This window comes from Falco punctatus, assembly GCF_963210335.1.
Source record: "Falco punctatus genome assembly, chromosome: 5".
Classification (NCBI taxonomy): Eukaryota; Metazoa; Chordata; class Aves; order Falconiformes; family Falconidae; genus Falco; species Falco punctatus.
In genome coordinates, this window is record NC_137584.1 from 34,170,700 (window position 1) to 34,184,128 (window position 13,429).

Here is a 13,429-nt window from a genome sequence, read left to right on the forward strand (position 1 = left end):
CCAAGGAATAAGGGCAAAAGAACCTTGAAACTAGGGAAAAAGATTTTAGAGTACCAAGAGAAAACTGACAGTGGGAAAGGGTTTCATAGCTCTCAACAAAAAGTCAAAATATGCTTCTTGGAACTTGTTAGCGTATATTTTTTAACTCCCATTTGGATAGGCTGTTAAAAACCCAGTCTCAAAATGCTCAGAGACATTCTTCATAATTGTCTGAAGGTGAGGGTGGCCTAGAAAGTGTTTCAATTATGAAAGAAAATATACCAGCACGTTTCCCTTCAGCACACGTGGGCTTCAATTCAACAGAGCACTTGATTTGGTCTGTAAGTCATAAGTGGTTCCTTACCTGAAGAAAGGAAAGATCTTACTGAAAGAAAGGAAACACAAGAAAAGCAGTGGGACTATTTATTCAATGCATTACCCATCATTCTTAACTGCTGGCTATCTCACAATTCTTGATCAGGCTGAGGGTTTTTTGATATGGCTTAACATTTCTAAAGTAATGTTGGAAATGCTCAAGTCCCACTGAGGACAGCAAAATGTAGGAGAGATGCCTTTCTTTCTGCAACTTCATTTCCCTTTGTGCAAGTAAAGCTTACCATTTGAGGCACAAGGGAATAAAAAGACCTGTTAAACAGTTACTCTCTTTTTGTCTTAGAATAAGATTAATTAATGGATTAATTTTCCAGAGACAAAAGTAATACAGTCTATAGTTAAAAGCAAAATTTGTAATTAGAAAAAGAAAAATTGAGTACACTTATGGTAGATATTGCCCTGGGTCCAAGTAACATCTTATCTCAAGCATTAGTAAAAGGCATGAAATTAACCAACATTCTTAAAAATGAAGGAGATTCCTGAGGATTAGGAAGTGGCAAATACAACTCCATTAGTTTAAAAAGGGTCAGGAGATTAAAGACCAAGAAACTAGAGACCAGTGAGTTTAACATCTGTTGAAGGGAAATCTTGGAAACTTTTAAACTATGCAGTAGGAAGAACACCTGGGAAAGTGTGGTTTGGTTAAGAGCAGGCAGTGTGGAAGCAAGTAGGTTGCATTTAACTAACTAAAAATGCCAATAATAAAGAGACCTGATCAGCTGGAGTTGCTTGAAGACAACACCCTTGTGATAAGAGAGCAGGAACTTAATGGCTGTGCGTAGCAACATTCAGTCATACACTAGAATGTATAAAATAAAATATAAGGCAGTAGGCCAAAATGCATGCTGGGTAGAAATGCCATTCAAGAATATGAAAGAAAGGTTGTGATCTTTTTTGAAACAGAAAAAGGTTCCGGCTGGAATAACTGAGAAGTTAGTTTGGGTCCTCTCCTCTATGTAATAAAGATGTAATATACTATCAGAGTAAAGCTATTAAAAATAGTATTCAAGTATAAAGTGAATTTTGAGAGTATGAGGTTGGTTTTCTTTATGCGTTATAATATTATACCTCTACTAATTTTAAAATATGAACAGTTTTTGATGGGGAATTCCAAATGTATGTATCCATGCAACCTTGCTTTTATGTCTTCCATTCATCCGTTCTGATTTTCTCCAACTAAAGATTGTTTGGACCTAGACACTATAATCTCTGGAAGAAAAATAATTCCTATCTGTGTTTTTACATTGAGCACAATGGGCTTTCAGTAAGGACTGGGACCCTTAAATAGGAAATCCACAAAGCAGTAATCAACAATCATGCATGGGATTTTTCTGGGCAGTTGGCAATGTATAAAAGCACTAGAGCTCTCTAGTTTACAATCCAGGGGTGGCTTTGAGGAAGACTGAAAAGTCAGGGGACCTGGGCTCTGTCACCAGCTCTGCTACAGACACCTTGTGCCAGTGGAGTACATTCTTCTACCGCCTCTGTTTTAGTTTTCCCTTCTGTTAGACAGAGATAATAAAACCAGCAGGTTTTATGAGGTTAAAGGTGTTAAAGTTGTGAATTCCTGTGAAAATGTAGAATGGGAAGATCTATAGAAGTACAAAATATTCTTCAGAAGGAAATGTGTGGCATATTAAGCACCGAAGGAGACCTCATTTGCTGGGATTCAGGAGTACTTCATCTACTGTATCAGGTTATAAACCTTTCAATAACGCTTGGGTATTAACATGTCTCCAGATTCATTTGACCTCTTTCTGCTGTGCCATCATCGATTTTGTTACTGAAATAGCAACATATTAGCTAAGATCGAGCAAAAGAAAACACACTACAGATTTAGCTCCCTGTGCTGCTTCTCAGATAGGAGCATTACATCCTAGGGAGGACTGTGACTTCAGGTGACACATAATTAAGCTGTCATTAAAAGCCATATGAGAAACCTTTCTGCCTGGGCTATCTGACCTGCTGATCCCACCAGCACATATTAGTTTTTCCTGTCAGATTTTAGGAACAGGTCTGTCCCCTTAGGAGAACACCTCTAGCTGTTCACCAGCTTGCCTCCAGCATGACTCTCCAATGTGATGACTGGCACACTGGGAAGCAGGACCTGGCAGAGTTCATGGGCCCAAATCTCCCAACAGAGTGCAAGCCTAGATCTCCCAGCAGAAAGAAGATGACAACTCTTTTCATCTACTGCAGTGAAACAGGATGAGGATTTAAAGAGCAATTAGACCAATACGAGAGGAAATCTATGCCTAAATGACTGTTTGAAAAGCAGATTTACCAAACAGATGTATTATGACTCCTAATGAAGAAAGGTATTTCTCTCAGTTGCTGTATAAAATACCTCCCATAGCATCTGTTTTCTGTGTTTATTCTTAGAGGAATACAAGCTTTAAGTATTTTTTATCATAGCTTTTTAAAGCAAGTTCTATCTCCCAAAATGCAGCTGTTTGTGGTGTTGTTTTTATCAATATTTTTCTCTATAATCCCTATGTTTTTTCCTTTGTTCAAGAGTGCAGAGGGGCTAATAGAGAGAGAACAAACCATCCAAATTGATTACTTGCCCCTAAGTATTAATTTAAATTCACCATTGCTGAACTGTATTTGTTATCTATTGACCTACATAGCTGATGTTCTTTGAGGACAGCATGCTGGTTGTGGGTATTTTTTGCTTTTTAAATACTGTGTGTTTATCTCTATTTCATAAATCAATCTCAAACAAAAAAGTAATATTTCCTGAAAACAAAACCCTCGTTTCCATTTTGTCCATAGAACCAGACATAAATGAGTATAGCTCCATTGGCTTCAGCTGGGTGTACTGATTTTTAACATCTGTGCTGTGATATATTGTATGGGGTAAATTAGTTTCCTAGACCCTGGTCCAGATACATCCCACCTTGCTTTAAAGTAGCTGAGACATCTTCATTGGGAGCTTATTCACATCACCTACAGCCTGTTAATAGAAAAGTAGCTGCTCTAGTAATATGGAAGGCAGATGCACTGCCAGAAATCTTAGCTGTAATTATTTTTTCTCTGGACATGTCAGCTTAGGGTGATTAGGTAGCCATCTTGCACAGCTCAGATCAGTTTTTTGATCATCTTCTGGATACAATCTAATAAAAATGCACAAATCATAATTAAGGTATATATTTTTAGTAGATAAACATCAGTGAGTCAAAAAAAATCTTGATTCTTCTCACACTTTCCAAGTTCACCTGAGCAGTCATCTCTCTGAAATAACATTCTTTTTGCTTTACAACTGTATCATAGCTGAAGTACTGTAAAAGTTGCATTTTTGTCTTGTGACCACCTTTCTGCATTTCCAGAAAAAACACCCTATGTTTTGTCTAGCTTAGAGAAAGATTTGATTTCTGAGGCACCTGAATTTGTTTTGAGTCAGGCATAGCAGTCAAACAGTAACTGTGGAGGATGAGAATGATGAGCATCGCACTGGAAAAAGCTTCTTTCCTCCTTCTGCAACATAATTTTCAAGATGAAGTATTTTTGAAAGATTCTGTATTTTACAAAGATAGGACTGCACAGCAGCAGAACCAACCTAGCAATGTTTTTGCATGCTTAAAGTGAATGGAGTTTCTTCCTTATCTGGTGTAAATCAACAAAGCTCCAAGTGAAAACCTGACCTGACATTTAAAGATAGGGACAGGCCGTGCAAAATACTGGGAAGCAAGAACAGCTGAGCTGGGAAACTGCTGGAAGGCCTATGAATTTGTTTTCCCATTCACGTGATGAGAAAGGTAACATTTACTACCCTCTCCAGAGTGTGGTGCTTTAGAGATTAATCAGGACTTTGGGTGGGAAACTTTTCACAGTTTTGCATTAAAGCAAGCTGTCAGACAATATACATGAAGCTGTATAGCTTCTGGTAGTTCATATTTCCTAGGAACAACCAATGGAAAAAGATCAGAGGGTTAAAGGCTGGACTACTAAATTTCCTGAAGACTTTGCGCCAAATATCCAATGGAATAATCACACCGAATAAGCATTAGCTTACCAATCTGCATTTTGTTAAATAGCCAAATAATGAAAACTTGATAAGACATGATGGGGCTTTTTTTTAAGGAAAAAAACCCTCTTAATTTACATTCCAGATGGAAAAATTGGGGAAAAGGGGCAATGAAATGTTAGAAAAGGGGCGAGACCAGCCAAAGCCTTGCTTGTTTTTCCAAGACTGGGTTAGGTAAAAAAAAGTGTGGCTCAATCAGAAATACACCACCAGAATTAATGTTTCTCAGATCTGGCAAGCCAATAAGCATGCATTCAGTGTATAAATAACAGCCAGACATTTTATTAGTTTTTCTCCAAATTTTTCAGTTTTCAGAAATCATAAACTGAGATGCTTTTTAGGTGGTTGTGAAAATAAAATATTGATCCTCAGCATTTCTGAGGGAGTGGTTAAGAGAATTCCGGTTATATTGAAGACCAAAGTTTGCTCTTTTGAACAACCCCTTTATCACCACCGAAGGATGTCAATCAGGGGAGAATTAGGAGAATCAGCATTCATGATGCTAAATAAAAAAATTACTTGCAGGAAGGGGAACTAACTGGCACGCTTAAAGTCTGCTGTGAGCCATTCCAGACAGCACTTATTCCGTGGTATTTTCATATGGTTACAGGGAAAACAGAATTGAACGACAGTAAGATACTTGACCTAAACCACATGGCAAACTTACAAATGGCAAATACAGTTCATCATGGACAAATGTATTTCTTTTGCATGCAGCAGGAGCACGGTGAGAGAGAGCTGCTGTTGCAAGACAGTAAGGGAAACGAAGACCATGCCTTCAGTTGCTGCATGCCATGTTTAAGAAGATGCAGCCCACCACTGTAAAGCTTTTATGCAAGAGGTAAGGCCAAACAAACTAGACCCACGGGTTTGGATAAAAACATCTCTTTGGCAAGCAGGAAGCCAAAGTCTGCAGAAAATAGGCTGGGCATCCAGCAGTCTACACCCACCCAACTCATCCATGAGCACAGGTTATAGGACAACATAGGCACATAAATTCAGATCATCTGAACAGAACTCTCCTTGCTAGACGTGAAAATTCAGGTTGGTAAATATACGATAGCTCCATTCCTGTTTTGACAGTTCTGTGAGTCCAGCAATAAATTCTGACCTGATTTTTATTTGATCCTCTCATTGTCTCATGATAAATTTGTGCCAGCACTGACTCTCAAAGTACAGATTATATGCTTCCCTTTCACATCAAGAGACATTAGATTCCACATATATCACACATTTACAGCAGATGTTCCTAAACAGACAAACCAGGTGCTAAACATATTTTATTCTGATGGGTAATTTTTGAAATTATTGCAATCAATGAGCTAATAATACTGGTGGTAATGATGAAGTCAAGTTATTATTACCCATTACATTTAATCATTGACAGCAAGTTAATTGGACCTAATTGGAGGAATCATCATAAATAACATGGAGCAGATGGTAGACGTTTGTTTTTCCACTTTCAAATCTATGTAACAGAGTTATAGATAAAGTTTGGATGAACCAAGTAAAAGGGCAGAAAGCATGTATATCCCCCCCATAAAGCAATAGTTCACATTTGCAGTGTTGCAAGTCTAAAAGGCACAGACAGCTTTGACAAGTTTGGATAGATAAACAACATTTTAGCTGTTAACTATGTTTCTCAGCTTTTTTTATACACTGGCCACAATCCTGTGTGTTCCCTCACTTGCAGAAATGAGATTCGAGGGTGATGGAGGTAAAAGGGTGCAAATTAAAAAGGAAGCAGGAAAGAGGAAACTGATCTGCTCAAACAGATGTGTTTAAAATATGAACTTCTGCATCTGACCTTATCACTGGAGACTCCCTTTGGGGAGAAATAGGTGCTTCTTGGGTGTGACTGATCTTATCCTAACACAGACTTCTCAGAGAAGCTAGAATAGCAAGCCAAACTGTCTGTTTCTCCCTACCAAGTATAAATGGTGTCAGATGGAAATGTCGACACACAGATGTCTAAGTGAGAGGATCCCACCCAACTTGTACACAAATTGAGCCAAAGGCTAGGGAACAGAGCAACAAATTACGCTCCTCTTACAGCAGCGTGTTCACACAGGACAAGAAGCAGAGACTGCAGAAGTGGGAGCAGTGCTTGTGCTAGCTTTAACTACCTGGCACAGGAGTTGTAGGGCTGTGATTTCAGCACAGGTTGGCAGCCCAAGTTTGCACTGGCTTTCACTACTAAATCACTTTCAAGACACTGAAACTCAGTCCAGTTTAATAACGGGAATGGTCCCTTGCACGCACAGGGCCTGCACCAGCTAACACTCTGCTGGATGATTCCCAGGCACAGTTTGAGAGTGAGAGTAAACCCTTCCCATTAAGTAACTGGAGTCAGCCACCCAGTTCTGGATGGTAGGAAAGTTTAGAAATATAGAAGCAGCCAGACCATCACAGTTGGATTTCCTGCCAGAGGACAGCCCTTGCTGCTGTTCCTTTTGCTAGTTCAGATCTAACAACACTGTCCATAGACTTGCAGAATATTTTTTTCCTGAAGTTCATGGCATTAATTGGTGTTGTTACCCTTGATTCTGAAGGGGGGCGGGGGGAGTAAAACAGGGATATGACATGATACACCATGACTTATTATTGAGACAGAGTTTATCCTTTTCTTCCTTCTTAGTTATATCTCTGTGTATTTCAGATTTTCTTCCTAATACCTATTTAGCTGTTGTCTTCTTTCAATGGGAAGTGTCTCATCTACTATTCTATACCGCATCTAAACTGCAAGGAAATGAGAAATAGAACATGTAGGGATGCACTGTGGAATGAGGGTGTTATAAATCTAGAAATATTATGCCACTTCTTGCATCAGTGCTTTCAGTCATTTCTACATGTTCCCAAGCTGTTAGGAGACAGCAGTGTAACAACCACCTTTCAGATGCACTTCTTGATCGGCACACATATCGTCCTCTCACTGAAGAAGCCAATAATTTATGCAGAGCCTATTGCCTGGCTTTCCTCTTGTGCTTCTATAATGTGCAACTTGTAATCTGTTACTTTAAAGTTGATTTTCTGTTTTAAAAATGTGACACAAATAAATGTATTAGAAGTACTCAATCACCCAGGTTGTACCGTCATTGCAGCATGCAGGTTTCATACCCTGTAGGCAGGGAACAGTGGAGAGCATGATGCTGACCCTCTGTTCTGGTTTGGTTTCCTGCGTTGCTAAACCTTGTAGCAGGTGGTTTTGAGAAAAACTGATTACAGTTGGCATTTCTTCCTAGTTCCATACAGTCAGAGGGTGTATATAACAATTTAGCATTCAGCAACCAAACCACAGTTAGGAAGGGAGGTTTTTTGAGGCCTATTGAACACTGCAGACTTTCTTAGACTCAGTCCAAGGTAGTTTGATAAATTAAACCAAGTATTTAAAATACCATAAAAATGGTATTCTAACTATGACAAAAATGTATTTTTATATGGTTTAGCTGATATACAATAAAAAAAAAGATTTTGAAATGTTAAGTTCTCTCATTTTCCTATAAATGTTTTAAAATTGTTTTCCTCCCTGTACAATATTGTCATAATGTTGTTTCTTTCAATTTCTTCAGTGTAAATGCCTATTCAGTATCTTGTACAAAATCTTCATCTTCAAGTGCAATCTACTCTGTAGTTTACTCATTCATCTGTACCCATACATTCATGCTTCAGAGGTTCCCATACAGAAATGAGTTTTGAGAAAAATCTGAATCTTGATCACAGTTGAAACCTCTTTCCAATGGACATTCAAATTAAATGTAGTCAGATTTTTCAAAACTGTATTTAGATCTGGTACCACATCATAAAAAATACTGTGCACGATGGAAGTGAATGGAGAGTGGCATTACCATCTCATAACTTTTTTCTGGGGATTTTTTTGCATTTTTTTTTACTTTTTTATTGTTGTTTGTTTGTTTGGGGTTTTTAGTGCAATGTATTTTAAAATGGAATACCAACATGGAAATACTGATCTTTAACTATGTAAAAGTGTTTTTCACAAACTAAGAATCTAAGCTGCCTAAAAATCAGTGGAAAAAAAGACAGTTTGAGAAGGTGATTTACCCTATTTCGTTTGGGTTCTGCAAAACTTTCTGGACATTTAATTGGGAATGCAGTGTGTGAACTCATGCTTGATACAGGGGATATTTTTAAATTTTTTTTTTATTATTACAAACGTCCAAAGTGTGTATAGTTCCATGTACCTTGGAAATGGATTTTTCAAGTCATTGCAGAAGGAATCTTGGTGCCTAGACTGGGGTAGATAGCTAAAGTCAGGTTATTTACCTAGTTTTAGATTCTACAAGCTGATCTTTGAATTTGTTGACTTTCCCATGACAGAAAGCCAAAGAAGATGCTGAAACTAGCAGCTCTGGAAATTCAGTGTTTTCAGTAAAATAAGAACCCATTCAAACTTCTGATGTTCCCTGACTGAATTACTAAACTTAATCAAAATGTTTTTGAGATATTAATATTTGGAAGACAGTTTTCCCACCGGAACAGAAACCAGAGAACCTGACCTCCAGCAAGGCCACCCTCCCCGTAGTCTATATACAATATCAAATAATCTTTCTAACAAAAAAATCACCAGCTTGCAGTGGGTTCACCTAACAGTGATGAAGTGCAGTTGCCTAGGACAGAATGCAAGAACAGGGCTGTCTGGCACACCATGATAATTTTTCTTTTCCTCTCTCAAAACCTCCAGCAACGGCAGCTCAAAGTCCTCCATCACATCCATGAAATTTGGTGGGAAGTTAGAAGTTGAATGCAAATGTGAATGACTGCACTTATCTTCAGTAATCATTTGAGAACCTGAAGCCAGCCAGAGTGAGTCTGGTCTCCCTGTTTCATGTGGGTTTATAGGTTAGCGGTTCCCAAAGGGTAATGTTTCCTCACTGAGGAGACACTAACACAAAGCAGATGATGTGTAAAGCCTCAATAGATAAACTGCCATAACCGTGGCCCCTGAGCTGCACTTTGAGTGGACAATAGCAGCAATCCATGAACAGAAAAGAGTTGAACCAAACACAGCAAGAAACACTGCCAAATAGCTCAAGGCAAGGTCAGTTACAAAACACAAGGACACTCTTGCACAGAAAGAAGGCCAAGTAGCTGCTGTGTAGCAATAAGCTTTGATCAGAACCTATTTACAGTGATTAGATAGTAAAAAACCAAACAAAAACCACACACAACAAGCAAGTACTTTCTTTGTCAGTCTTCTCAGACTTCTGAACCCTTTGCTTTCATTACTCGCAAAATGGGAGGCCTTGTGTTAAGTAGCATTAGCCCAGGTGAAACTTCCAATAGTGTCTCAGCTACACTCACAGTCATTTTACTTTACCCTTTTTAAGAGGAGTGAAAAATGGAAAGCTTTAATCACCTGCCAATTTATTATTTTCTTAAGAAAAGCTAAAGTTCTGTTAATGGGCCACCAGTTAAAGTGCTATTATTAGTCAATATTAAAGAAAGAAATTCAAAGACTGGAAGAGGCTTTGGAAGCAAAAGCAGCTGGGAATCCTAGACTAATAGAAATCAGATACGGAAAAGATCTATTAAGTCATCCAATCAATGCCCCAGTTAATATAAAATCATTCCCAACAGCACAGTTTCTAGTGCTCTGTCCAGTCTGGATTTAAATATCACGAGCAATGGGGTTTCTGACACTTCCCCACATTCCTGTGGGTCACTCTGCCAGGAATTTCTTCCCTTAATATTCTGCCTATATTTCCCTTTTCCCACTATTCAATTTATGTTAACGTTCCTAAAGTAATTCCCTTCCTCTTTTTTACTGTCAATTATTTTTACAAGATTTTCATTAATTTTAATTAACCAACCTGCTTTATACTTTCCATTTTAATGTTCTAAGAAGAAAAAACTTAAAATTACAAGAGTTAACCGCTTCTGAATTTTGGTCTATTGGATCAAAAACTCAGTGGAGATTCTAAAGTGTCATTGCTAATCTGGAACAGTTTGAAACCACTTAATCTTTAAATGCTTGGAAGGTGTTTGTTAGCTGGACAAGTACTTTGCAAGTGAAAGAGTTTTTGTATTTTAGTGGAATTAGTCAGCTCCCCTTCTTTACTGACTTCTTTCCTTGGCTCTGGCTTTCTCTGATAATTCTGGAGAAATACGTTCCTACAGAGCTTAATCTTTGCTGCTGCTAATTACCATTTTTTGCATCAAGATATAATCAATTCTTAGCTGAGCTTTCCTGGGAGAACTAGCAATTTGCTCACCTTACTTTGAGGAGTCCTTTAGGAACCTACCTTGGCATTCCTTGCTCCATTTTGTTCTTTCTCTCCCATAGGAAACCCTTTGTATACCATCACCACACACTTCATCTTTGCCTTCTTGTAAGTGCAGTTCTGGAGAAAGGTGCCAGCAGGAAGGGCTTTTCACAGGTGTAAAGCTCAGAGAATTTGATGGTCCCAATGAGTCTGTTACACAGATCACATTGCAGGAACACATCAAAATTTGGAGAAAAAAACCAAACAAAAGACAAAAAGGCATTTGCTGTTCAAAAGTGCTAAGGACATTGTCATTCATCCTGTTCACAGTACTGACACTGCAGCTGTCTCTGCTAGGGCTGAAGGTGGGCCATGTACCCTTTATACTTTTGAACGTGAAGGTGCAAACAGTGACACCACTTATGCCAGGTCTCAGTCTTTAAAAATGAACTCTTACAAGGCCAGCACCCATAACTGATAAGGAAAAACTTGGCTCAGCATTCAGTAAGGGAGGACTTCTCAGTTTAACAACAACAAAAATAAGATACAAGGTGTGGTTGTTTTTAAACAATGAGGTTAATTAAACACTAAATGAGGATAATTAAATGTTGGGACAGATTACCTAAGGATATGACAGGCTCTTTAAAATTGTAATCAAATTTGAGTCAATTTCTAAAAAAACTAATTAAAACTTAAATAGAAAATATTGGCCTGAGGCAAAGGCTACTGGGTGAGCACATGCTTTAGTTTGTGTGATACTACATTGTGATAATGGTCACGTCTCAGAATCTATGTATTAATTTTATTGTAATGGAGACTCATATTTTGTTCTGAAGCTGCACTACACAATCCAACAAAAGAATGAAAAAAAGGGAAAAAATTCACAGTTCTACTTCACTCTTGTAATTAATTCATGATTGTTAAAGATAGACAAGCCTGGGAACTTTACCCATATACTCTCTAATTTTATCTTGATTTTCTATCAGAAATTCCCAATTAATTAATCTGCTTGTGGCAGCTCTAATGAGCAAGCCTCTTGGCCTGGTGGCAGATTACCATTTCAAACCAACTGCCAGGTGCAGGACACAGGAAAGCTGGATTCAAAGCTGCATACATCTTAGGATACAACAGTATAATATTTCAGCAAAAATCAACACTAGCACTTTCTAGAAACCTCAATATAGGAAAAAACAAAATCCTCTGATTTAGTACTATTTGTTGCTATGTAACAAAATAGTTATTTCTTTGATTGACAGGGGGGAAATGTACATTATATTTCAGAAAAACTGAATTTTGATCACTACATACAGAATGAATTTAACAGGACTACAGGGCTTCCAAAGTACCCAGGATTGGTTTACATATTTTTGAGACAGCTTATTGGCTCCTGACAGACCCTTTAGGTTTAGGAACTCTATGTTTTTAGTTTAAAAGGGGAGGCAGTATCAGGTTAGTATAGTATATTTATTAGAAAAGACTGACTTGCTGATACAGTTTTGAACTATTTGTATTTAAATAATGGCAGTAATACAATTTATTGACCAGGAAGAAGAGTTTTGGTTAACAAACAAAATGGAGAGTCAGGAAATCAAGTTTCATTTCTTGCCTCTGGTACAGATCCCCTGTGCAGCTTTGGCTGAATAGGTATATATTCAAATACTGAAGCACATATTCAGGCTAATTTAGGTGCTGTATAGTGTTACATTGGAAGAGCACAATATTTTTCCTAGGTATTTAAAAATCTCTTTCAGAGCAACCTACCTCCAACACCTGAGAAGGAATTTAGGTATCTAATTCTGTTGGTGTGAGGGTGAGGCACTATTTGGTCTTACATCCTGCTTACACTAATTACCTAGAATATGTCTTGCAAAGTCCAGTTATGGTGGTACTGGACTGACAACATAATTGGAGAGAAATTCAGACTACTAACAGTTCATTACCGCTTCTTTCTAAGCTTTCTTTAAATCAATCCATTTTAGGGTGGCCTCTCTTTTAGGCCGCACTAGTTTCTTAGGCATCAACATGAAATCTCCAGTTTATAGTAAAATGTACTCTAGTAAGGGAAGAGATGGAGAAGGGTTAGTTTCCAGTGGGCAGAGAAAGCAATTCCTGTGAAAATATGTATTGAAAACAGTAGCAAAAATATTCAGTTTTCAGTAGTACACAGTACAATAGGAGTAAACTGTCCTAGTTGGTCTGAACGATGCTTCAGTTGGACAGAAATCTGAAGGCAGAACCAAATGCCAGAGCTCTCCAAAAGTAGCTCCATAACAGACACTCACTGTGACTTTCTTAAATGTACTTTAGAGACCACTGACTATTTCTCATTCCCTTTCCACCAGCACAACTTTTACCAGTCTGTACCTGCTATGAGTCTATAAGAGATCAGTTTAATTCACAGTATAACAAAATTCCTTTGAATTCTGTATGCAGACAGATGACAAAGTAACAAACCTACCTTGAGATATTTTGTATGTCCTTTTCCATGGCTTTAACTAGACAAGTAGTAACAAGTAAATGTTACTACAGTTACAGCTATTATTTCATTTACATGTAAGTGCCTAAACTTTTCAGGCTTGTTTGATCCCTCTTTTTTTCATTTAGTCACAACAGTAAAGAAAATGCCTTGTCACAAACATAAAAACATTCATGGAAATCTGCAAAACTACTCACCCACACGGGTTACAGTAGACAATTACCTTTAGCTGTATAAAACGTAGGCATCTCATCCAAGCTAGTTATCCAGGTTTACTTTACAGTCAGTGTAGAGACACAAATGTTACCAGAAAAGGACTGATCCTGTTCTACA

At 37.9% G+C, this 13,429-nt stretch overlaps 1 long non-coding RNA gene across 2 annotated transcripts in view; it reads left to right on the forward strand.

Moving 5' to 3' along the window:
- LOC308064855 overlaps positions 1 to 13,429 on the forward strand; it is a 49,081-nt gene that overhangs the window by 14,309 nt on the left and 21,343 nt on the right. For both annotated transcript variants that reach the window (XR_013928570.1, XR_013928571.1), the window contains exons 2-3: positions 5,117 to 5,240; positions 9,099 to 9,220. This is a non-coding gene — a long non-coding RNA (uncharacterized lncRNA). The remainder of the gene's footprint in view (positions 1 to 5,116; positions 5,241 to 9,098; positions 9,221 to 13,429) is intronic.